We start from the raw sequence: 23567 nt of genomic DNA, 5'->3' as shown, positions 1-23567 counted from the left end.
CATTCCTAACACATACATTAAAAGAAATGAAACAACACAAGCACTGGACGAAAACACAGGTAGATTCCTTTACAATCTGGCTATAGGAAAAGACATTAATAAATACTCAAAATCTAGATACAGTAAAAGAAAATTTGAAAATTTTACTACGTAAGAATAAAAAAACCCACTTTCTTGACTTAAGATATCATAAGACAAACACAAAAGACAAATGACAGAATGGGAGAAAAATCTGAAACAAATATCACAGATAAAAGGCTAATATCTCTGACATAAAAAGAAATGAGGGAAAAAATGACTAAAAATCCTCTAGAAAAGTAGACATGACATGAGCAGTCAATTCACGAAAAAAAAAATTTTTAATAACTCTAAACATGAAAAGATGTTCAACTTCACTCATAATAGATAAATTAAAATAACACTGAAGTACCATTTTTTTACCCATCAAACTGGCAAAATAGGAAAGCTTGGCAATATACTGTGTTCATGAAGTTATGGAGAAAAGCACTTTCATGCAAAACCACTGGGATGCAAAATGATACAACCCTTATGGAAGGAAATGTAACAATATATAACAAAACTGCAAACACGTACATCTTTCCATCCAATGATCTCATTTCTAAAATTTTTACCAAGAAGTTACAGTTCTAACAATATGAGATTATCTGTTTCTACATCATTTGCAATTAAAAAATCTAAAAGCCCAAACAAGAGATTGAATGAATTACCTGTGGTATAAACACACAATGAAGTATCATGTAACAGTAAAAAAAAAAAAATTGAAAAGAATATCTCTGAACTGATATGCAGTGATTTTCATACCAAAGCAAAATGCATATATAATACACTACCTTTGGCTAAGAAAGAAGAAAAAGTAGGAAATACACAGGAACATGCTTGTTTTGGAAAAGCCATACTTATACAGAGGTGGAGGGAATGGAATGAAAGGGCTAGATGAGGGACTGAAGATACCTAGGTATATCTTTTTGGATTCTTTTGAAAGGATGTTAGTGTTTCATATATTCAAAAAATAAAATTAAATCAACAAATATGAGGAAAACTATAAAATTAATGCAGAAATAGGGGATCCAAACTGTATTTTAAATAAATAATATAAGCATGCCCTGTGAGAAATCGAGAACTAACCAAAATTACTTTTGAACACTGGCTAGAGAATAAAAGATTTGCAAACAAATCTGGATCTTATCTCAGTGGGTCTGTTTTTGTGTAGTAAAAGGATATGAATTCTTAAGATGATGTGCATTGAAGGATTAAACAAATGATTAAATATGTTGATGTGGCTAGAGCCAGATTTCTCTTGCAGAAGAGACATCCAAATATGGAAGACAGAAAGGCAAATGAAGAATTTTGTCCTGCTCAGCGGGGAGCCTGCTTCTCCCTATGTCTCTCCCCCTGCTTGTGCTCTCGCTCTCTCTCTGTCAAATAAACAGATAAAATCTTAAAAACAAACAAACAAACAAAAAAACTTTGTGAATTTGGATTGAAATTAGAGTTATATCAGTATGCACCCATGATTTCCAAGACACAAAAACACACGTACAAGTTATACGCATTAAATGGGTCTCAGAGCAATGAACATATTTAACATCTCATCTTGGTTTCTAAATGCCATTCCCTACTAATAGGACAAGAGTTCCTTGCAGAAATGCTGATTCCAGGTCTGTGCCAGGAAAAGTTTAAGATCAGCCTTAAATATCCTTTTATAGAAGAAAGTTAAAAAGCACTCAAAAAAATGACGGAAGCATATCAAAAAAACACAAAGCCAGATTAAAGATGTATTCTGGGGCAATTTGAGCATGAAAATAAAACAAAAAGAATTATAATCCAATGACTAAAATAGGAATCCATGAGTTCATACTGATACTAGAAGACAATGATGATGATAGATGGAAGGTAGATACATACATACATGAACTTTTCTCGTGTATCTTTAATATTTTTCGGGCACCTGGGTGGCTCAGTGGGTTAAGCCTCTGCCTTCAGCTCAGGTCAGGATCTTAGAGTCCTGGAATCGAGCCCCGCATTGGGTTCTCTACTCGGCAGGGAGCCTGCTTCCTCTTCTCTCTCTGCCTGCCTCTCTGCCTACTTGCGATCTCTCTCTCTGTCAAATAAATAAATAAAAGTCTTTAAAAATGTTTTTTTCAATATTAATTTCATTGATTACTACCAATAATAAATTTTAGGTTCTTCTATTTCTCCTTCAAAATGTCTGCCCATGTTGTTTCTTTTCATTTCGATTGGAGTTTCAGTATCTTTTGTAAGACTATAAGCTGTCCCTCTCTCTTTCATGTATACATTATGATGGCAAAACTTTATCATATTTATTGCAACTATTTTTTAACTCGTCATTTTTAATAACAAACCTTTTAAACTAAAAACTTCTGACACTATATGCACATTAAGAAAAATACTTACTGCATTGTATTACTTCCAACATATTCCCTAACTTTTCCTCACAAAAATAAAATAAAATGTCACCCAAAATCCCTACAAGGCACCAGTAATGCCAAAATGGAAGAGGAAAGGAAAGAGACAGAAAAGAGGAGGCCCAACTGTGAGGGTTAATGAGAGAGAAGTCATATTCCCTCCATTGTGCCTTAAACCATTCAGTTGCAATTGGGAAGGACATCAGAAGACAAAAACGTTCTTCTTCCACAGAGAAATTAATTACTTTCTTAGATTCTAAACCCTTCCAATGAAAAATTTCCTGTTGCCCAGAAGCACCTTTCTAATTAATGATCTTTAGTTTCTCAGGTAAGCTCATGCTGCACAAATCCCTTCTCAGCTTATAAGAGAAGAGGCATTTAAGGAGTGAACTGCGAGCTGAAAGAACAGGAGAGTTACACAGAGGAAATGAACTGACAGCTGGGGTCCATGCGTCCCACTCTTATGCTTGGAGCCGATGAGGGGCTACAAGGATCTTTGTCCCCTGGCTCGGTAGAAAGGAGTGTGTGCTGACTCAAAGCTCTGGCACATTCTTGAAAAATCACTGCACAGTTAACTTCTAAATTACTGAGGACAATTGTAGAGATCAATAGAAAACACCAACCTCTAAAGACATTTCCTACAGCATAATTTGAAGAAGTAGAATACGTGAAGCAGTGAGCCACAGAAAATCAGGTCTTAGCACTAATTAGAAATTTTTCTAAGCTTTCTCTCTCACAAAAATCTGTTCATCAGATAAAGGACCAATTTGAAACACGGTTGGTTTACAAATTATCATTTGGGCTGAAAATAAAATGAACACCCCGATATTTGAACCAACATTTTAAATAAAATTGTGAGACTGATTAATTACTTGCTGCTAATAAAATTGTAATGGAAATTGATTATTCACTAGTAGTTAAAAGCTGTTTTCCACATATCAGAATGAAGGCAACCTATGGAGCAAAAAAAATAAATAAAACACCCACTAGAGTATGTCGTTTACTCACAAAGGGGAGAAAAAAGCCTAATATCGTGTCCCCAGAAACATAACTTATTCCCTTAAACTTTGATTTTATAGCATTTACTTGCAACAACTTAATAAATGCTTACCTCATGGTTAGCTATTAATCTCAGCTAGGAAAGCCATCTTTTTCTTTTATAGCATGATCCTGCCTGACCTAGAGTCACAGAGATACCACAAAGCACTATAGTATGTATATCTCTGTGTGTGAGTGTGTGTATATCTGTGTGGGTTTTTTTTTTTTTTCCTCCCAAGTAAATCGTTTAGAGGTCATTTCTCTTCTTCTTAAAATAGAAATTCCTGCTTACCTTCTACTTAAATCCACCCGTCTCGTTTGATCTCTGTAGGTGTGGTTCAACTGTTTACATTGATGTGTTGTCTGAATTACTGTATCCTGAGAATACATACCTGCCAAAAGCTACTCTTTTAAATAGAAGAAAATTAACTCTCCTTGAGCAGATCAATTGGAGCATGTTTTCTCTTCAAAGGGATACAATCCTATAGAAAGGAGGCCAGGGTTGTTAGTCAATGCATCATCTTTTTTTAAATGAAAGTCACAATTTCTTTCCTGACTGGTTTGATCAATCACTGGCAATAGTTCTATTATCCTCTTCCCATGTGCAGATTCAAAATGTAGTATAATTTGGATCTACTATCTTTCATTTCACTCTTTTTATATACCCAGGTCACATCTTAAACATAATTCCTTCATTTCTCTTAAATATTCCCTTCTCATATATTGCAAAGCGTAAATTTGGGTCCATTGTTTGTCCTTTTTTTCTAGTTATGAATTCACTCTATCTTCTCATTCACATGAGACCAATTAAGTATTATTGAGGATACAGTTTGCTAAATTTTTAATACTTGTTTTAGTAAAATATGTAAAAACAAAAACAGAAAACAAATGAACAAATAGGAATTGTAAACATATGTTAGGACCAACTAAATATCAGCAAGAGTACATAGTTATATTCTAAAGTCATATAAAGATTTTCCTGCTAAACAGTAGGCAGACTAGAATATTAAGGTATGATATTAAGATATCATAATTTATCACATAATTTAATGTTTGCTATAAGAAAAATTAGGAAAATATAGATATGCTTAATGAAAATTAGATAATCTCTCACAATTCCACTGCCTGAGATAACCACTGTTAACATTGGTATACATGTTTTCTGGTTTCCCCACTCTTATGTATGTTTTTTTTTCTAACAGTAGTGAGCTTCATACTATATAACCTGCTTTATAATGTGATTTCTATGTCAATAAATACACACCTGAAATATTCTTTATGACTGAATTTTATTAATACCTTAATTTGGTTAGCCAAACCTTAAGGTCCTTAGATTCTGTATCTAGATCCATTTTTTCATTATAAGTTTTACTAATTGCTTTATAATAGTTAATGCATAATGAGCAGGCTCCACTTAATGCCTACTATTATATAAAAAATCAGTAAAAATATTTCGCTCTTAGAGGAAGCCATGTATCATAAAGTGAAATCCAGCTAAATAAATTTTTTATTGAACTACATCATTTGGTTCCTTGGGCTCATCTGCTATCAATTAGGGTGATAAGCAGGCACTCAAAAGCTAGCTTTTCAATTATGTTTTCTACCTTTCAACTGAAATGTTCCTGTCATTGCATATCGTGTAGTAATTCTGAAAAGGCTTCATCTTAGCAACCAAGTGATAACTTTAAAATCAAGAATCTGAACCAATTAATTCCTAACATTAATTACTTCTTTTAAAACAAAAGGCACTTTAAAGTAAGTGACTGCAAATATACTTTTTAATCCCACTAACAGTCCTTATCTCTTTTTCCCCCAGCTCACAATTCTGTTGGCAACTCATGCTCAGACTCAAATCATCATTCAAATCATAATTAAAGCATAATTCTGAGCTCTCTTTGTACATGCTAATTCCACAACCACCAGATGTAAAAGCCACACAGAAATTCCTATAGAGTATTATTAGCTTGCAAGGAGCAGAATTAAGATGCATAAAAGTATCTTCTATAGCAAGTAAATATTTTGGTTTTAATTACATTATTACCTTGTTTTATGCAACTAATTACTATGATTTATTGTATAATTAACTCTCAGAAAAAAAGTATTACCAGAGCAGTTCTGCAGCCTTAAACTGAAGATAGTATATACTAATGATTTTGCCTATACCTTCAGTTCTCTTAAAAATAAAATGTAAAAATTTTTTTAATAGGTTGGATAAATCTCTTTTCTATTCTCCACTCATATATTAAGTTATTATATACTACTGGTATTTGTTGATATATTTCTCTATAAATCATAGGGCACTTTTTTAAAAAAGCATATTTTCAAGCCAGGGACGATGTATTAATCTCTTTATTCCCCAGCACCTAGCCCAGAACTTGAAATTCAGCAGGTGCTCAATTAGCTTTATTAAATAAATTAATAAATTAATCATTTAAAGTATTCCTTTAACTTAATGTCATAAAAGCTTTATTCTTAAATATTAGCTGGTATCTATTTCAGCTTTACAGATTAAAAGCTGCAGCAGTTAAGGCAAAGACTGAACATTAGAAATAATAACAGTTTGCTATAGATTGAAAACAAATGAACTCATTCTGAGACTCCGCAGTCATTCATTCATAAGCCTCTTGTGCTGCCTGCCCTCTTGCAGTTTATGAACTCAGCCAAGCCTTTCTACTCAAGTAGAGCCTTTTGTTCACTCTGGGGCCATCCATTGTTCTCTCTGTAATTTGTACCAAATTTTAAAGGTTATAAATACTTGCAGTGAAGCATAGCTCTGAGCTACATTCGTTCACACTTAGGTGTTTTGTTGTTGTTGTAGTTGTTTTCTTTTAACTACAAAACCACGGACTGGCATTCACTTACTTCATAATAACCTAATTGGACATAACTTTGAACTCAGGATGTTCTTCAAATATCCTCCTTGGTCACATAATAGTGAACCTTGCCAAATTCAACTAGGCCAACCTCATCCTCCTAGGAATAGTAGCTAGCAATAAAAAGTGAAGAGTTATTTCTTGCTTGAAACTATATATACCTGAATTCTTTTCAGATTAAAAAAAAATGTGGTAAATTATGTTGCAAATGACAATGAATGAACACAAGCACAGTTAAATACATAAATTTTCTCTGCCTACTACTTCTAGGTCTATTTCCTTCTTTTTGCTATGCTTTTTGTTTAATATTTCTTAGACTAACGTGCCCTCTAATGGTTAAAATAAAAATACAATCAGAACCATAAAAGAAGCACCAACACATTAAATCCAAGGAATAATTCTATTTAAAAGACAGTTCTTTGACTCAAACCTATGTCTTCAGGATTAAAATGGAGCACAAATGACTAGCATTTTATCCGTTCTGTACAATAGACAATGCAAACGAGATACAGCAAACAGAACTTTGTCAAATAGATTTAAATGTTAGTTCCCATAAAAAGGCATCAAGTGTTTTTAATAATGTCTATAATTAAATCTTGCATGCGCTGAAGTTGAAATATGGATTGGGATTATGCCTATTCTAATATTATACTTTAAGCATTTAATTTAAGGAAGATAATACTCCAAAACAGATTATTTGGGTCCTTCCTTCATTTTTATTTCTCTAACCTAAAATGAAAGGCTGTCTCAATCTCCAAAAAATATATGTACACAAAAAGATTTAAATAGCTGTGCTATTTGTTCAAAATTTACCCTCAGTATTTGTGCTCTCTTATTTGTGGTTCAGCTATAGTGTCAGAGAGTAATGGAGATTCAGTAATTACCCAGTTAATGCGACCAATGGCAATAGTCCATTGAGCTAAGGGAAAAATTCAGGAAGAAATTTGCTTGAATGATTTAGCTTGGTTTACTAAGTTCAGGAAAATTATTGTAGTTTTACAATACAATGTACTTCTAAAAAGGTTTTGGTTAAGACAGAAAAACATATATACAGAAAATCTATTTAAATGTATCTTAAAGAGTAGAATTGAAATCAAAGGCAAAAACAAAGAATATGATGCTTAAAGATGTTCTGCCTTGCTTAACTATATATTGTTAGTACTTGAAATAATTTGTTTCTTATCAAGACGTGATAGTATGTCAAGAACAAGGAATTTTCAAGCTTCCTTCCAATTGTTGATGCATTAAAAAAGAAGAAGAAGAAGAAGAAGAAGAAGAAGAAGAAGAAGAAGAAGAAGAAGAAGAAGAAGAAGAAGGCGGCGGCAGCCTTTTCTCTATCTCAGAAAATAAAAACATTATTTTTCCTATTGTATACACGGGGTAACTGTCATTGAGGTGAACTGACCTACCAAATATTGCACAAAGACAGTGGCAAAAGCAAGATTAGAATTTAGAATTGTTTATGCAGTTTGCTGATTTTAGCTGGTGCTTTGTGTGCATCAGAGGAATGTGTTTCTCTGTTAGAGAAAAAAAATTACATTTTCCTGAATTAGGATTTCTGTCTTTATCTTTCAACATTAATTTTATAGAGTACATTCTGTATTCTATTCACATGATACTATTTTTTTGTATTTTAAGTGAACAGTTAAAATACAAAATACTGGAAAACTACTGAAAGGGCTGCAGACGAAGGGACCCTGTTTCTGTTTGTGCTCCCAAGTGAACTTAAGCAAGACCTGAAAAATTCTGTTCCTCAGTGGCTCCCACTATGAAGGAGATTGAATTAGATAACCTCTGACTTCTCTTCTAATTTAAAACTAGAGGACTTTTTAAAATAGTGCACATGAAAAATATATACAGGCATTTTATAAATATAACCTAAAATTCAGGATTTTAATTATTTTTTTAAGATATTATGATTTTTCTTTCTGATTTTTATCATTATATTTGACCATTTTGCAAAAATACTCAATAATATTCAAACAGATTAGGATAGGAGAAAATATATGGTGAATGCCCTTTTAAACTACAACCACTGAGACTTAATATAAGTGATTCCATAATAATCTGCCTTTATTTATGTTGCTTTTGGTTTCATTGCTTATTATTTGTTTTGCTTTGTTTTGGGTTCTTACGTTCTGAAGACAGGAATTATTTTCTCCTCATGGTATCATCATACAAAAAAAGGATACTCAGTAATATTAACCAATACAATCAAAATTAAGTTTAGCAGTTTAATGAATAAAACAACTGAGACTAGGTGAGTAAATAGTCAATAAAAGAGGTGAATGAGGGGTGCCTGGGTGGCTCAGTGGGTTAAGCCGCTGCCTTCAGCTCAGGTCATGATCTCAGGGTCCTGGGATAGAGTCCCTCTCTCCCTCTCTCTCTCTCTCTCTCTCTGCCTGCCTCTCCATCTACTTGTGATCTCTCTCTGTCAAATAAATAAATAAAATATTTTTTTTAAAAAAAAGAGGTGAATGAATGTATTCTCATATTCTTAAAGGAAAACTTAGAAATAATATGTCAAAGGCTGTAAAAGTATATGTAATAAATGTATATTTGCACCAAAATCAATACAATAAATGATTAGAATCAGAGACATCTTGGTTAATAAAGATGAAAGTAACTGTCTAAAACATCAGTACAGGGGCCCCTGGGTGGCTCAGTGGGTTAAGCCTCTGCCTTCAGCTCAGGTCATGATCTCAGGGTCCTGGGATCAAGCCCCACATCGCATTGGGCTCTCTGCTCAGCAGGGGGCTGCTTCCCCCTCTCTCTGTCTGCCTGCCTCTCTGCCTACTTGTGATCTCTCGCTCTGTCAAATAAATAAATAAAATCTTTCTTTAAAAAGTGCAAATTCTTAAAAAATAAAATAAAATAAAAAATAAAACATCAGTACAACATGGAGTGCCTGGGTGGCTCAGTCTGTTAAGTGTCTGACTCTTGATTTCAGTTCAGGTCATGATCCCGGGATTGTGAGATCAAGTTCCACACAGAGCCCCAAGACCTGTTTCATGCTTTCCCTCTCTCTCTCTAATAAATAAAATCTTTAACAAATTTTTTTAAATTAAAAAAAAAAAGGATCAACACAACCCACACTAGAACTGGCATATATTGCTCCCAATCCTTGAATCTCATAATTCCCTACTATAAAGAAAGTGGGAGGGGCACCTGGGTGGCTCAATTGATTAAGCAACTGCCTTTGGCTCAGATCATGATCCTGGAGTCCCAGGATCCAGTCCCACATGGGGCTCCCTGCTCTGCAGGGACTCTGCTTCTCCCGCTGACTTTTCTCCTCTCATGCTCTCTCTCTCTCTCTCATTCTCTCTCTCTCTCAAATAAATAAATAAAATATTTTAAAAAAATAAAAATAAAGAAAGTGGGAAATCAAGGAATAATGGATCCAGTGGTTTCTCTGTGATTTCTCACACAAAGTCAGCATTGTGGAATCTCCGTGTGGTTTCCAGCAATTTAGTGGTAGCAGGGATTGGAAGCTGTGCCAAGGAACCTCAGTGCATTGACTGAAAACCACCCTTGGTCCCTGTTTTCACCAGCTTTCTTTCATTCTTTTATTTCCTGGAAGCAAGAGCAAGTCATTCCCATCTATCAACAAAAACTGAACCCAGATTTGTACATATAGCTCATGTGTAGACCAAAGAATAGTCAGGAGTCTCCATTCCCTGCCTTTATTCCTCATTTAAATCAGATGTTCCTTTTGCCTCTGCTTGCCCTGGGCCCACCATGTGGTTATCATTCCTGCTTCCTTGAAGCATGTGTAAGATCCACACCTTAGGAAGAACACCAAGAGTCATCCACAACTGATTTGCAATATAATTTGCAATATAATTTGCAATTATATAATTATATAATATAATTTCTGATTTGCAATATCAGGTATTTTTATTGGTCTCTAAGCATCCACTTCACAACCTCCTTCCCTGGATTTCCAATTTTTTATGGCCCCTAGGACTGCAAACCTCTGAGATCTGTTTAGCCCCTCAAAACTACTGCTATTCAAGACCTGCCTCCACAACCATCAGGGCTGGATGCATAAGAGGCAAAATAAGGAGAAGGTTAAGAAATAAACTTTGGAGCCAAAATACCTGGCTTTGCATCCCACCTCTTCTAGTACTAGCTTTGTGGCTTTGGACAAATAATTTAACCCCTCTAGACCTCAGTTGCCTCATCTATGAAATATGGACAAGAGTAGCTACCTCACAGAGTCATCATGAGGCTTAATCATGTTTTTGCAAGTAAAATACTGATAATATTGCTTGGTACATAATAAGTGATAGAAATGTTGGCTATGATTAGAATAGCCAATTTAACTTTTTTCCTTGGTCATAATGGCAGAACGATAAAAAATTAAATTAATTTTAATGATTCAACCTTAGCTTGGCAATCTTAGCTCTTACTTTTTTATAATAAATGTGCTCATAAATCCTAGTTACCCAGTTTATACCTGTTGTCTTGGGGTAACTGTTAACAGCAACCTCTTTTATCTTCGGTGTCCAGATTTGGAAAATAAAGTATATAACCACACTAATCATAATACAGAATGCTGAGCAGTTCTGTAGAATTAGGAGAATGAATTAGATGGCTTCTGAAGTTAAGTAAAACATGAAGGCTTTCATTAAAATATATAGGTTATAAATGAAAAGAAATATTTGAATGTTTTATAAACAAATTCTAAAATATTAGGAAGTGTTATTTGCTTTGGTTAAGATGACATACTTTGATGGCTTTTGTTTCTTTTTGAATAGAAAGAGTTTGAACTTACATGTGGAGAGCTACTTTCATTTCACTTATTCAAAATGATGAGAACCTCTCTGGAACTATGCCCTTGTTTCCCCTTTAATTTTTCCTCTCCTCTTGCCTACTTAGTTTTACTGCCTCTTCTCCCACTAGATATGAGGTGGAATGGGGAGGGGGCAAGAAGAAAGAGAGCTTTACCTCTCTTCTTAAACTCAACCATTAAATCAGAGTTCTCAAAGAAGCTGGCCAGTCTCCAATCCAAGCTTGGTGAGCAATCACTCCTAAAAAAATATTAACTGAACTTCCTTAAATATAGGGAAGAAAAAACCAGATTCGTAAGCATCGGCTGTCACTGCATGATATCTACAGAATGACAATATCGAAGCTAAGAAGTAATAACATCTTCATTTAGTTCATTACTAACATTTTAAAATACCAAAAGCCAGAAATACCTTCTGGAGGATGACAGGACTTTCTAAAGATTAGGTTAAAATACAACATATGGGAATTGCTTTTATTTCTTTTCTTTTTTTCATCATACAGAGTAGCTTTTCCAACTTGAAAATTATACTATTTATGTCCATCTTTAATTGCATTGTTTTGTTATAAGGCATTGATTGACAAAAAAAAGATAGACCAAATAGATATTACTTATAAAGGATATATTGTAATCAATACTACTTACTTAAAAAGTTGATTGATCATATAAACATAGCTCACAATTATGAAAAATAGAGATTTTTATATACCTCAGTAGACATGCAAAATTTAATCTTAAATATGAATCACACTATAATTGCTTGATTGTTGCAATGAGCTGAAAGAAAAAAAAAACACAAGGATCCTGCAGAGAACAAGAAATTGTGAAAGCAATCATAGAGGGAAATAATTGTTACATTTATGATTCTTTCAATTATGGATTATGGAAACGACTGCACGGCAACCTCTTCAGTTTCAAGACAGCATGGTGTTTTATATAATAAGGCTCTGAATAAAGTAACTATTATCAATAGTGTTTGCAACTTAATTGGCTACCTTTGAAGCTAAAGAGGTCTTTTTGCTTTATACCTTTGATTCCCAGCTATATTTTAAAACATTGGCATTCTGTCCAGCTGTTTAACTTCCATTTATGTTGGAGGATAGTGCATATACATTTTACTAGAGCTGAGAAACATTTTCACTAGGGAGGAATAAGCAGAGAATCTGTTAAGCATCCATAAATTTATGTGTTTATCCAACAACATGCCTGCATTACACCTCTACCCTATTATAATTACATTTAATTTTAAAAGGAACATCACCTTAAGGCACAAGTAGAATTTATTAAGTTCTCAAATAAAGCCACCCTCTAATGCCTAGTGCATTTACCAGAATAGTATTAAGAAGGATGCATTCCCTGTTTAAAGATTTTGTCTAGAAGAGGCCTTGCCTTAAATAGGCTTTGGCCTGATACGGGCTGATGTTCTCAAAGGTATCTGTACCAAGAGAAATGCCAGTTAATGAGGATGGCAGTTTGAGAAATGACTGTCACTGCCCTGGTTTAATCAATGGAGATGGAGGAGGAGGAGGAGGAGTCTTGGTGTAGCCAAAAAAGTGAAGGCTTGTTAATGTAATACTGTAAATCAAGAAGAAAAGAAGGTAAAAATGTATACCTCACTATTAAAAGTAGAAATCAAGAATTACATGATCTAAAAATCTTGGAGGGTTAAATTTGGGAAAGAGAAACATTCATCTCAGGCTAATTTCAATAATCTGTCTCATTTGATTTTCCTATAGTGAGGTCTCAGCTATTATATGACAACATCCTCTTTGACTTATGCCATAGAAAATAAATGTTTATTTAATGTCTGTTATGTGTCTTTTGGTCAGTATTACCAAGGCAGAAAGTGTTAGAGAGTGTATTATTAAAGATAACAATATTTAAGGAGCAATACACTGATTCACAAAGTGAACTTTCTACATCATGGTATTTTGTCAAATAACTCAGTATTTTGACTCATTCCTCTAAAACTATTTTCTGTTTTTCCTGCATGATCTGTACACATATAGAAACATTTGGACGGGCGCCCGGGTGGCTCAGTGAGCTGGGCCTCTGCCTTCAGCTCAGGTCATGATCTCAGAGTCCTGAGATCAAGCCCCGCATTGGGCTCTCTCTTCAGCGGGGAGCCTGCTTCCCCCTCTTTATCTGCCTGCCTCTCTGCATACTTGTGATCTCTGTCAAATAAATAAATAAAAACTTTAAAAAAAAATTTGGAAGGCAGTAAATTCAGTTCTGGGCCGTAAGCTCCCAGCCCTGTTTCCCACTTCATCAGTCCCTATAGGAAAGGAGTCCTTCTGTCCCTCACCCAGTTCCTCCTGCACTTGGCCCTATACGCCGCTGGCCCTGAACAAAGGTATTTTATAATTTCAGACATTTAAAGGTTCCCAAAATACCTCCCCAAGAAATCCAATACTGATAAATTCCTACTTTTGTGGCTTTTCCTATACCTCAAAGGGCTGATTCCAGAAATCCCTTCTTAAAATACAAATATGTTACCAGAAAACATAATACTTTATCATCCTCTATGATAGCAACACCAACTTGTAATTTCATAAGCTCTTTGTTAGAAAAGGCACTGAAAAAATGACATAAGTATTCATTCATTCAAACATTTGTTGTCAATCTACCACAGCTAGACTCAATGTAATTCCCAGCTGGGATCTCAAGATAAATAAAACAGTATCCATACCATCAGGGAGTTTACTGTCTGGTGGAGAAGATGGAGATAGATACACACACGCACACACACACATATATATATAATTTCATTGCATATATTAGATGAGTCTTAATAAAGAATCATTTTTTGACAAAAAACAGAAACTCAATTGGATAAGTTAAATAAAGAATATATTCACTTAAATAGCTAAGAGCTTCTAAAAGGCAACTACAGTCTCAAGAGGGACTCTAATAAGAACTGAGAAACCAATGAGAAACCAAGATAGGTCTCTACTTATTCTCTTTCTTAGCACATCTCTCATATACGCTCCCATTTTCCTACCTTTTCCCATAGATCAACTTTCTTGGCTTGTATATATGACCACATCAGCCTTTGACCTACCCATCCAACATCCATAGCCAACTAATTCACTTTCTTTATTAATTCTTGGAAAGAAAAATCTGACTTAATCCTAGTCTTAGGACAGATTCTCCTAAAAAGGAAGTGTAGGAATAAGGAGGAAATAATTGCCACCTTTAATTCAATAAGGTAATTTCAAAGTGCACCTTGAAGGAAGGGCAGGCATCTTTCACAGAATCAAAGGGAAAAATGCAATCCAAGCAGGCACACTGTCATGTTCTAAGGTATGAATGGAGAAGAGCAGCCTTTTTAAAAATGCATGTATGAAGATCCACAGTCAAGTGGCCACTGATGATGTTCAGAAGATAGGCAGGGATCATAAGACAATGTACTTTCTACGCTCTGCTAAGGAGTATGATTTTTTATCTGAGAGCTGATGCAAGTGGGGTGTCAAAATTTTTAACCAGAGGAGAGAGAAAGGCAGACCTGTGTTTTAAGAAAAAATAAATACATAAAGCAAAACAAAAACTCCAACAGGAGGTGAAGGATGGGATACAAGAAGACCAGACTGAATGTACCAGTCAAGAAGCTATTGCAGTAATTTAGACAAGAAATGATGCCATCTCAAAATAAGACTGTGGAAAAGAGGGTGTGGAAGACAGAAAGGATTCAAAAATATTATGAAAGCTGAATCTAAAATGAAATGGAGTCAGTTCAGAAAAGCAAAGAATGATAGGCTTTGACCCAGAGAAGAGAATGAAAGTCTAAACCAAATCCAAGGCCTGTGCTATGTGGTGTAACAGACATAGGAAAAAGAACACACTGGAAGAAAGGATGGGCACAGAAGACACACTTTGCATTCTTTCTGGTCTCTCCTTGGGGGTAGCCTTTCCTATGGTCTCTGAATATTTTAACCTAAATAAATAAATGCAGACTCCAAATCTTCAGGATGTAAGCTCAGGGAGCAACAAAATAATTGGTAATCAAACCTTAATCAGAAGCATACTCTAGTTATCCTGTCATTTTATTGCAATGTCTGTAAATTCAACCTATCACATAAAAGGACAAAAATTCATTCCTGGTGAAGCTGTAACTCACTGGTGCTGGGCCTTGTTTCATTATGTATTTAATTAGAAGTTTTCACGGTGTTGTTTTCCTTTCAGTTCCAAGAATAAAAAGTGAAAAATGAGAAATGCGAACTTTTCAGATGATCCTATGACTTTGAAGCCACATATCGGAATATATGATCTCTTGCTTTTGCATTTAGAAGCCCTGGGGAGGAACATTATCAGATTGATTATGAATGCGTATATTTTCATAAGAATATGCAATCTTAGCCAGCTCAGCACAGGACACTGAAGTGAGTAAGTATCAAATTAAAGATTATTCTTTTTTGTGTGGAATTCACTCCAGCAAGAAATTGAACAAGGGGATTTAAAATCCAAAAACAGTAGGACCACCTCCTGAGACATTATTAATTATTAGTGGGCCCCAGTCTTCCAGTTTCTTATCTCCCTATACACCCAATGCTCCCATTGCTTTAAATTATTATCATTATTTGTTAAATGCCTTCAACGTGCTTAGTACCCTGGCAGGCACAGAAAAAAGGTACCATATCTTCCCAGGGGCTTTCTACCTAAATTGCACAGATATAATTTAAGTTTGAAAATGGGTTGTAGTTGTCAGTTACAGTCCTTTCCAAAAGCTTAGAAGCAATAGAACAAAACTAAAAGTGTGTAAGTTCCTATCCATTGCTTTTTCCTCCTTGGGCCTTCTTTATATTCCACAATAGATTTGTGGAATATATTCCACAATATTTCTGGGTGGACTACTCACCCAGAAAAAAAATATTGTAGAAACGTACCAGAGGTCAGTAATGGGAGGTCAAATAACAACACGTAGAAATAAACTTGTGTGTCTGACTTATCACCCTGCTCCCTGCTGTCCTAGACTGAGAGTAGGGGGTCGGGAGAGGGAAGCTGCCGGGGAGCCTGTATTCTGAAGCAGTGGCAACTGAGGAAAGGTGAGTGGAGACCAGAGACCCAGAACTGACTTTTTCTTCCCTATCCTCGACTTTCCCCACCCAGTCCAACCTGTGACATGGCCAGCAGTGCCCATACCTGCTTCAAATCTTCACCATCCTCTCAGAAGCCTTGTCCTTCCCTTACAGCTTCTCCAACTTCTTTGACAAAAGCAAAAGTGAAATCTGAAACCTAGCCTCTGATTTAGATCCTTCTATACACATTTTTTGACTCCGTAAAAATTAGTTGTTTAAAAGAAAGGAAAAATGGGGATACTCTCACACCTTTATCTGCCCCCCTGCTTTCCCATTATTACTAATAAAAACAATCCTTTTTAAAAATAAAAAATGCTGCATTTGCTTCAAGGTCAGATGGGTGATAGGGCAAAAGCAGTGAATTGGGGCTCTATGCCACCACAGAATGAAGAAAAATGCACACAAAAACCATAGGAAACAGATGTGGAAAAGGAAAACGTGCAGACCAACCCTTAAGCCAATGAAGAAAATAACAGGAGGATTGGTGGGTGGGAGGAGGTATTGGGAAATATTGTCAGGCTCTAGAGAATTACTGGGGGGTTACTTAAAAGTTTCCCACCCTATATCCCCACTGCCACTGCAGTCACCACCAAATTGATAACATCCCCCAAGCCCCACCCCAGCCTCCACTAGTAGCTTTGGGATCTACCACCAACAGTTTGGCATTAGGGAATTCCCTGCTTCCACCATCCAGCAGAGAAGAAAGAGGAGCTCTTCTTGATTGCACACAACCACGAGGTACACACAGAAGTTCAATGACTGAAAATCATCTCCTGATACATCATTATGCACAGTGAATTATCTAAATTCAAAAATATATGTTTTTCCTTTAAAATACATATTCCTTGAAGGCAAAGCTCTTATAAAGTGACCAGTGCATATGTATACATTTCCAATGTATACATGCATATGTACACGTGTCCACTGCATCATTGCCTACCAGTTTTACCCTCTGCTTTAATTTCCAGAGCCAGTGCCTCAGTCACTGCAACCCAGTAAAACACCACCAATTATGCCCATTTATACAACTAACAATGTGCAATTCTGCCACCTCCTCTGGCCTTCTCTTTTTTGTTACCTAGCTGTATTCATTCTCCTACCTTCTCTCCTGCATGAAGGTGTTACACAAACATTCATTATTGATGTAAGAATTATTCACTGAATGCCTACTATGTACAAGACATCATGCTGAGTACAAAGCATTGGTGTACCAGGAGTTTTAGCATTCCATTCATGTCTGCTCTAGCCCACCAATTTCTAAAATGTCAACCAGGTCTTAGTCCACTGATGCAATATGAACCTAAGTTCTTATTCCTCATACTCCTGGCATTTGTCTAGAGATTGTTGAATGCATGCATAGTTCTTTTCTTACTGATCCTTGGTAGTCTTATTATGTAGACCACAAAAACCCTAGCTCATTTTTTGAGAATGAACCTCAGTTGTTCAATCATTTAAATAAATGAAATTGCCTTCAATAGATAGTTCTGTGTTTTACTGAGATTATATAAAAGTCACTTTTTAAATAGTTATGTTCAGAGGTAATTCTGAGGAGATAAAAGAAGCAAAAGGAGATGAAAATTATAATAAAAGTAAAATAAAATTAAAATAACTAAAATCCTGAAAGTAAGAGGCATAACTGTGCCATGTTTACTTGAAAACACCAATTTTCAGGGCAGAAAAAAACCGAAGCAGAGGTGAGTTTTCACTTGATAAAAAGATTTACAGTATCACTTTCCAATATGAATAAAGTACAATTCAATTAGTAAAAAGAGAATATACGTGCTATTTTCTAGTATATATTGATATAGCAAATCCGCAGTATTTGTACACTTTACTCAGCATAAGTCTGATAATTGATCATTGATGCCCACCTCCTCAATTTCTGGCTCCTACTTCATTTTCAAAACCTTGCCAAATATCTACAAAAGTAAGAATAACCAGGTGAGAGGCATATTCTGAGAACAGGTTAAATGATTTAGGATTGGATCAGTCCTCTGCTTCTTCTCAGCTACCCAGACAAAGGCTAATATATGATTGTCAGATCTGGAATCCATAAATGTCATAAGCACAAAGCTGGATAATCCACATCCGTGCACAGGGCTTGGGGGAAGGTGTGGGAAACAGAGGATCGAGAGGCAGAGAGATTACATTTAAAGACAAAATTTTATAATCATAGTTTCTAAATGTTGGTTAAAGGAACATTTTAATCTTATTATACTGTATTCTTCTTACTTTCTATACTGCCTGAATTCTTTCTATTCAAATTTCTGCTTAAATGTTATTCTTCCTTGCCAGTAAATTCCCTTTTTTCTCCTCTTTTCTATAGATCTTTTATGTTCCTTCAGATGGTCTTATCCTTGCTTCTTTTCCCCTTTTCATTAGTCTATGTAATCTATTCTTCTCTCAACTACTTTATTTCTCTTTTTTTTTTCTCATCTTAAATCTGGCTTGCATACAGTCAGATCTATAGATAACAGTATTAGCGAATACAGGATGTTACGAATAAGTATAAGAACAAAAGCATCATTCTAGTGTTAATTTCTTTTGTAAATCAGCTTTGTGTTTTTCCTCAAGGCTTCTACCTTATTTTCTTTTTATTGTTATAAGCATCTTTATTCAGTTAAATGTATAAATGTGAATCACTGTTTCCAACAAGAACCCAAACCCCAAGCTAGAAACCCAGAGAATTCAGGGTCTGTAAAAATTTGCCAGTGCCTCCACTTTTTGATGAGAACAGATTTGGGTCTGGATGAAGTCACCGATGTGTCTCTGAAGAAACAAATGTCAGCGCGACCTATTAAAGTCAACCCAGAGCTAGGTAGCAACAATGAGCTGGGGATTAGCATTGACAGCTCCCTTAATGTGATTCTTTTGGACAGGGATTAATTTAATGTGTTGCTGTCAAATGAAACAAAAAACGAGATGGATTTACTAATGACTCTATTCTATACCACACACTTTTCCACCCCTGATCTATGTCAGAATGAATCTGACAGCAAAAGAAAATAATTTTTAAGATGAAAAGGAAGAAGACATTGGCTTCTTGACAAACTTTCAAGAAGGGAATTTTTACTGGGCTCCCAAGAGGGAGGATGAGCATAGGGTAGGGGGCCGAGTGAAGGAACACAATGGGAACAGCTGACCACCACTCCAACAAAGAAGCAGAGCACAAGGCTGGGGGGCTGGTGTTGGCCCCATGCTTTGGCACAAACTTGCAAGATGCCCTTAACTTCTCCAGGCCTCTTTTACCTCCTGTGTGACAGTAAAGGTTGTATGCGGTAGGAGGCTTCTCAATCTCATTTTACCTCTAAACTGCTAAACTCTGAGAGGGGCCCCAAACCAACTGGGAGCATTAGCCTTGCAAAGACAAGCCTGCACTGAGGCTATGACAGAGAGGGGGCGAATCAAAGAGCGAAGGTTGATGTTTTAGCAAAACGGTTTGCCAAGTCAAATGCTAAAGCCTCCTTAAAATAATTTGGATTCTTCTTTGTTCTCCCTAACAAAGAAACTTTAATTCGCAGTTCTCTGCGAAGACAATGCAGACAAGCCATTTTCAGGTGAAAGGTGTCTCGTCAATTAATAATCATTGAATAATCATTAAGAATTGGCAGGAGATATTCATCAAATTTTGATGCTCCTAATATGAAACCGCGTTGACCTACAATCCAAACTGGGCATCACTCTTCCTTGTGATTGTTTTGCTTTTACTGCCTATGAGGTAAACACTTCTCCGCTCCCTTATTTGTACATCCTCCGGTAAGTTACCATGAGGCTCCGAAATAACCTCGGCTTCCCTGTGTCTGCGTCGGGTCTCATTGACAGGCACTCTCCACCACCCAGTGTGCGCACAGGCGCTGGGAAACACTGTCCTCAGAGCCCTGCCTGAAGCGCGTGGTTAACTCAGCACCCACCCGGAACAGGGTCCATCCCCAGCCCGCCCGTCGGTGGGTTCAGGTGGGGGTAGAGGTACAGGCCACGAGAGGGAAAGGAGAGGCACCTCGGCATGGCTTAATTGGGGGACCCAAGTGCGGAGCAGGAAGAACCTGGATGTGACGGGGCGCAGAGGGATGAGACACCTCTCCCCTTGCAGGACCCCAGTGCCGCTCGCCCTCACTTCTCTGCCCAGACTCCCACTGGGGTTATCTCCGGCTAGAGATAACCCGTGCTGCGCCCCCGAAAAGCGCCCTTGGTTGGGGAGGTTATGACTGTTCCCTGCCTGGCCGCCTGCGCGGCGCTCTCCTGGAGCAGGGACTCCAGCCCCGCGGGTCCTTCGCTTTGCTTGCCCTGTGCGCTCTTTTCCTTGGGGCCGCTGGCACGATCCAGCCAGACCCCGATGGGGTGAGAATCCTGCCTCCGGTACTTAGCTCGGTGACACTGAGCAGTTATCTAACCTCTTAAGGTCAGTGATTCCCACGGGTTAAACGGGACCGAAGACTCGGTCTCCGCGGCTCCCTGTGGGATGAAATGAGAGGACGACGCCCGCCTCGAACTCCTAGTGCCCTGCCCCCTCTTCCTCTTCTATGATCTCTTCCTCTTCTATGATCTCTTTCTCTCTTTCCTGGCTTTTGCTGTTATTTTTGATCCTGTGTTTTCCCTTGATTTTATCTCCCCAATCTCTCCCAGAATCCTTTTACTTCGTTTTCATTTCTCCTTTTCCTTCCATACTCATTATTGCGGCCAACAATTCATCAAAGATTTGTGTCCACTTCCTAGACTTCAGGATTCCCAAGGCAAATCCCTATCATCTCTACTGGCCCGCTCCCCGGGCCACCCCAAATAATCAGGCAGTCAAGGAAGAGCTCTGCTTACTATGTAAATGCGGTCTCAAGATATACTGCCCTAGCCCCACTTCCAACCAGTAATTTTCTGCTATGCAGGACCCCTGAGACCACCGCTGCCCTAAAGGCAAGGGCCGCTGAGTTATCTTTGTCATTGTGTCCCTCTGCCAGGCCCAGAAATGTATGCAAGGGTTTAAGAACGACACAAGCTTCCAGCGAGCAGAAGCAGGAAGCTGAAACTGGAACCCAGTCTTGAACTGACTTGCCTTGATTTCTTACTAAAGAGAAAATCAAACTTATATATAATGTTCTATATTCATATGGGAACTTTTTTTTTCAAATCTTCGATTAAGCTGAAAAATAAAGTGTAAAAAGAAATAGCACAAGATTTACTCAAGTGTTTTGTTGTCTTTTTCTAAGCCATGTTCTGTAATTTTTACCTATAGAACTGAAGTTTAAGATCAAGTTCTTTATTGAGATTGGTTAGAACAAGAAGAATATTGCATTGCTTAAAAAGGAGGAGTTACATTTATGTTCATTTATTGAAACACTTTAAAAGATGTGTGATAATGCTATTTTTTGTAATAATGAAAACTGCTGCTACATACACTATCATAGTACATATAGTATAAAAACTATAAATAAAATACCAAAAACTATAACCAAAGTTTGTATATGAACTTTTTAAAAAGAAGCAAAAAGCTAAGGGGAAAAATTCTTCTAAAGAAGACTAGAGAATTTTTAGTTGCTTGCCATTTACCTCAAACTTAAGTTTCCCTTAAAATTATTTCTCATTTTTATTAGAATCTAATTGTAGATCACCTGTAAAATGTTGGGGGAAGGAAGACAAGTGGAGAAATACCAATTCTGTGCTTAGATTTTTGAAAGAGTAAAAGAACCACAGTACCACCTTGTGGGGAACTGAGATTTTTTCCATCTGTATTATGGTTGTTTTATGCCCCTTCACTATATAGTCACAAACACACACAAATTTAAATAAAAATAAAATCTTTTAAAACACAGAACAAAAACTTGAGTCTATGTGAATAAATTATGATAATATGCCTTCTCTATTATTTTAAACACACTAGCATGTTTATGTCAAAATAACTTTCAAGTTTTATTAACAAACTAGCATAACAATATGCTAGTTTGTTCTTTCAGTAAAGAAATCTTGCTTCTAATACTAATCCCAGAAATCAAATGTTAGGCATGATACACTAAATATAAAATTATGTACATATCCCAAAAGAAGAGTAAGTCTTTCAAAATTGGTTTAAATTTTATTAAATAGTATTTATGCCTTTTAAATTTCTTTGTTCTGTTGCTTAGACTTGAAAGAGGGATATTCTTACACAAATACAAAACAATGTTTTACTTTTTTAAAGCTGTTTGTTTCATTACATTTAAGATTGGTAGAGAAGCCAGACGTGTATAGAGCTTATATTTGTTAGTTTAACAACTGTTTTAGTCATATAGTTCATATAAAAAGGGCATAGATGATAAAGACTGCATTTTAAGACTGTTAAGACTCCAAAGCCAAGAAATGCGAAATAAAAACTGTCTCTTCTATTGTACATCTGAAACTATCTTACATGACATGGATGTTTCCTGCTTCTAAATGTGTTTTCTGCAAGGCAAGAGAGAATTCTGGGGTTACCTGTAGGCATTCTTTATTCTCTGTGCTTTAGAATCACAGAGCTAGGATATCCCTCTGACCTTCAGGAAGGACTAAATCAAAAGCATCCCAGGAAGAGAACAGTGTATTTCAAACTGTGTTCGGCAAGCCCTAGGGTCTGTCAAAAGATTAGAAGGGGAGAGGAACACCAGCAGAGGTCCCTCACCACCAGGTTCCACCAACGGACTATGATTTCATCATTTTCACTCTGATTTTCATCATTTAAACAACAGGCTCTATGGCTTTAAAAGTGTTAGAAAATCACTAATCTAACATAGCTTATTTTGTAAAAGATTAGTGAAGAATTGCTACAAGATATGTCCTGATGCTTTCTGTACATTTATTAACAAATGCATTTTAGGAGCAGCCCACCGTGTTTCCATATAAAACATTCCTTTTCTTTAAAAAAAAAAATATATATATATATATATATATATAGTTCATTACAAAATGAACTAAAATTTAAAAGTTTGGCTGTATTTTTTAAAAACTCAGTTAAAACATAAGTATATTAAATAAAAAATTTCTGTATTACCACCTCAATCTGCTCACTTCCAAAGAATAACACAATTAACAATCTGGTTTGTACCCCCCCCCCAGACACTTTATCTCTGTAAGCACAGATATAAATGTGTGTGGGTACGTACACACAGATACATACACACAGAGTATTTGTTTCAAAAAAAACACGACTTTATCATCTGTGGTTTTGCCCTAAATAAAACAATAAAGAATATCTTTCTGTGTCACTGCCTCCAGAACCACCTCATTTCTTGTATTGACTCCATCTTATAACTGACTCCATATAAACTTAACTTCATTTCAAATGTTAAATATTTGGATTTTGGGGGACGCCTGGGTGGCTCAGTTGGTTAAGCCGCTGTCT

General features: G+C 36.2%; 1 pseudogene; it reads left to right on the top strand.

Moving 5' to 3' along the window:
• Positions 1 to 19111, top strand: part of LOC132018695 (high mobility group protein B1-like) — a 97242-nt pseudogene extending 78131 nt beyond the window's left edge.
• Positions 19112 to 23567: the final 4456 nt, after the last annotated feature.

This window comes from Mustela nigripes, chromosome 5 (assembly GCF_022355385.1).
Source record: "Mustela nigripes isolate SB6536 chromosome 5, MUSNIG.SB6536, whole genome shotgun sequence".
Classification (NCBI taxonomy): domain Eukaryota; kingdom Metazoa; phylum Chordata; class Mammalia; order Carnivora; family Mustelidae; genus Mustela; species Mustela nigripes.
The sequence above is the reverse complement of the archived record's forward strand: the minus strand, read 5'-3'. Positions and strand labels throughout refer to the sequence as shown.